Source organism: Solanum tuberosum, unplaced genomic scaffold (assembly GCF_000226075.1).
Source record: "Solanum tuberosum cultivar DM 1-3 516 R44 unplaced genomic scaffold, SolTub_3.0 scf00081, whole genome shotgun sequence".
Lineage (NCBI taxonomy): Eukaryota > Viridiplantae > Streptophyta > Magnoliopsida > Solanales > Solanaceae > Solanum > Solanum tuberosum.
Window position 1 is genome coordinate 404943 of NW_006239008.1, and position 4065 is coordinate 409007.

At 36.7% G+C, this 4065-nt stretch overlaps 1 pseudogene; it reads right to left on the reverse strand.

Annotated features, from left to right (window-relative positions):
* Positions 1-3069: 3069 nt before the first annotated feature.
* LOC102598610 (probable polygalacturonase) overlaps positions 3070-4065 on the reverse strand; it is a 4368-nt pseudogene continuing 3372 nt past the window's right edge.

Here is a 4065-nt window from a genome sequence, read left to right on the forward strand (position 1 = left end):
AGCCTATTATTCTAGTCAGATTTTACCCTAAACCATTATTCTGTAAAATTCACCAGGCTTAGAACAAGAGAGGAGAAAGAGGTGACACAAAAACCTTCCAAGAACGCAACAAGTTTTCTTCAATTCCAGCGCCGAAATCAAAATTCTCTGTGAATTTCGTCACCAGGTATGTGGGATTTCACTTGTGGATTCCTTTTATCCACTAGGGTCCTATAATTCACTCAGATTCTTGATTCCTATATCTTTCTTAGACTTAGGTTTCTAAAACCTTAGATATTTGTTGTGATTTAGGTGTTAGAGTATTCCTAATAAGATTATCATGTTTTCGTGGAATTGTTGCTTAGTTCTTTGCATGAAACTCAGAACCCTAGTTTTGCAGATTCTCTTAGTTCATCAATTTCACATACTAGGTTAGTTAAACAGATATACATGCTCCAGTTTCGAATGTCACATTATCAGTATATCATTGTTACATTCTCAGATTTGAATGTCAGTATTTTGAGATATTCAGTATTTGAGTCATAATGTGTCATATACATATTCCAGTAGGCTTAGCACCGAGTAGACTAGGGTTTCAGCATACCCTCATAGTGCCAGAAGTACATTCCCCTGTAGGTTAAGTCCCCTCAGTTGGGCATCATCTTTAGAAATCACGCCATTGATGCATTTATACCCCTGGCAAGGTATATTGGATCCTCTCGATGGGGCATATACATCGAAAAGTCATGCCTTTATACCCTTGGCAAGGTATATTGGGTCCTCTCGATGGGGCATATACATCGAACACCATGTTTAGCTCACGTGGTTTTATGCCGGTCAATAATAGCTCCCATAGTCAGACTCAGGTGCATTTGACTAGGTTTTTTAGTTATACTTCAGTATTCAGTCTCAACATGTTATGTACTTGGTCACTGCATTCAGTTCAGTTCTTTTTAGTATATCTCAGTATTTCCATCATGTTCAGATTATGTCATATGTTTTGTTCAGCTTATATATGTTTTGTTTATCTTTTATCCTATCTTGCATGCTCAGTACCTTCCAAGTACTGATGCATACTCGGCGCTACATCTTTTCATGATGTAGGTTCATGTCCTCAGCATTCAGATAAGGTGTAGATCGGTTCCCCATCCACATTCAGTAGCTTCAGTGGTGAGTCCTCATACTTCGAGGACAATAGACATGTTTTTCGATTTTGTCCTTCATTTCAGTTTCAGTTTTGCTAGGGTTAGTTGGGGACATGTCCCAGCATCTCTAGTCAATAGAGGCTTTTCAAACATAGTTAGATTCAACTTTAGTTTTTGAGTGATTGTTTAGTTTCACTAAACTCTTAGAATGTTATATATATTTAGATAAGTTTTGGGTATTCCTCACTATCATAAGTAAATTGATTTAGCTTCCGCATTAGTTCCTCTTTTCATAATTTTGTTTTGTTTTCTTACGATATGCCAACGGAGGGTTAGCTTAGGGTCACTCATGATCCTAGGTCCCGTGTTTGCACCTTGGGGGTAGCCTTGGACCGTGACAATAGGGTTTTTAGCAGTTGGTGCTAAAATGTTGAATCATCACACTACACCATTTTAGTCATAAGGCCACAAAAATCTAGACAACGCTTGTAAAGTGTTGCCTAAAATATTTGTAACTACTCTTTTAAAGCGTAGCCATAGTTTTTGCCTTTTGACTACGGTAATATTGGCAACACTTATAAAGCTCACTATTTAACGGTATAGGCTACACTTTATATGTGTTGCCAAATCATTACATAATTATCAACACTTATTTACACATATGATTACACTTTTGAAGTGTGCTATTTTTATAATTCTAAAAGCAACACTTGACAAGTATGGCCTTATAATTATCATAAAATTTTCACCAAAATATTGTATCACCTCCCATATATTCAACTCTCCCTCCAATTTCTAATTGGCCAAAAAAAACACTCAATACAAAAATAAAAACGTTTTTCCCCAAACCAAAATTTGTGCTGCACTTTGCCTAATGAATTACTCAAAAATTGAACCCTAAACCCTCATTTCTCTCCTTCTCAATTACACCCAAAAATTCTACAGTAACCTTATCAATGGCATGTGGGGATTGCCTGATCCTTTTCACCTTTGTCCTAGAGACGGGAGAAACAATTCGACGAACTTCAAATTTAGAGGAATCGGAAAATCTACGAGCAGTGGCAATGAAGATAGATTCAGGTACACGGTGAATATGTCATCTTTCTTCTCGTTCTTTGTTATCACTCTGTTGGATATCAATGAGGAGCCTGTTTGTCCTAGGCCTTTCAGTTTTGACTTTGAGCAGCCATCTTTTACTGAAGAAAATATCAAGGAGCTCATTTGGAGGGAATCTGTGAACTTCAATCCTGATCCAACTCACTGAGAGATGTTGTTTTATAATTTCTGTTGTTTCATAAATTTTGTAGGGTACTTATCAAAACTGTCAATGAGCCTTGGAAAATGTAGATCAAATGCAATAGAGGCGAGTTCGTGGTTCTGTTAGTAGCTTATGTTAGATTTGTCCTATTAGTCTTTCAAGGTGTTCAGAATGTTCCAAGTACCAATTCCTTCTTGTTATCAGATTCTCTTTGGCTGGTAGAACTAGGAAATCCTAAGTGATTACTTCTTGTTATCCTAAAAATTTGACCTATCTTTACTTTCAAGTGGTTTGATAGTAGTTTTATGTATTTTTCAGTTTGCCCTATGTGATTGTAGATTTGTATTCTTATGAATAATCACCTAGTTTTCTGTAGTGTTTCTAAATTCTTTCTCAGCTATAAGGTGATATCCAGTAGCGTGAATTTTCTATCTTACACGTGTTGTTCACAATTCCTTCTTGGTAAATGAACTTTGAGATTTGTCTTTCTTAGATGTGTTGATAGTCATGGTTTGTAGAATCATAGTTTTGCTTCTTATAGTGTAACATGAAATCATCCATTTTGAAAAAGAACACATGAAGTCCTTATATAGCTATATTTGTAGCGTAATGTTGAGGGTATTCTGCAGTAGCCATGAAAAGTATGGGTACTTAAGTAATAGAACTATTACATGTATGGAAAGCTTATCATAGATTCAATCTATAAGAACATCTTTGCATCTCTATGTTATCTATGGGTAAACTTTCTGTAGGAAAATCACACATACCACTTTTCTTTGGGCCCTGATCCGCTAGCAACTTACAAGGTGGAAGTTGCACACTACTGCTACTTTCTTCAATATTAGTGCAAGCCCATGGATATTTCTTGGACTTTTTTGCTAAACCAATTGTTACATTTTACATGCAGATTATAGTGAAAGGATCCCCGGATATCCCATCTAGCTGGCCAGCCATTGACACATTCTCAGCCACCACATCCCGGTAATTGATTCCTTTTATCTCCGGTAAAGCTTTAGGATCCCAGTGAGTTTCAGCATGTGAACCATAGTTGCCTGTCATCCAAAATACCCATTTCATGGTGTGCAGTTTCATCCCCTTGACATATATATCTTTGACGTAGCCCCCTCGCCCCACACCAGTTTTGATCCTTATTCCTGATTCTGTCTGGATGGCTGTAATGTCTTGAATTCTCACATCTTGAATTCCACCTGACATTTCACTTCCTAATGCTATAGATGCACTGTAAGGTGAAATGCAAGTGATACGTTTGATGATCAAATGACTTGTTGGCTTTCCGTATTTTATACCATATTCATTCCAGCCACTTTTGACTGCTACACAATCATCTCCAGATACAATGTAGTTGTCCTCTAGTTTTATATTTGTGCAAGAATCTGAAAATTTAAAGAACAAGAAGAGTAGACTAGATGAATCAGGTTTTCCTAGATTTCTTTTATTAAAATGCTTTTAGAAAAGAAAAAAAACAGACCTGGGTTGATCCCATCAGTGTTTGGGGATGTAACAGGTGCTAAAATAGTAATTTTTCCCGATTCCGATCTCGGAGTAAAAAGTTATGCCCAAAATAGTGAAGCACTGTTAGCAAGGACGAGCTTAGACGGGTTTAATGGAAACTTTTAAATGGGTCCTTATTTCTTTTCCTAAGTTGAGCCCCTTTTATTATAT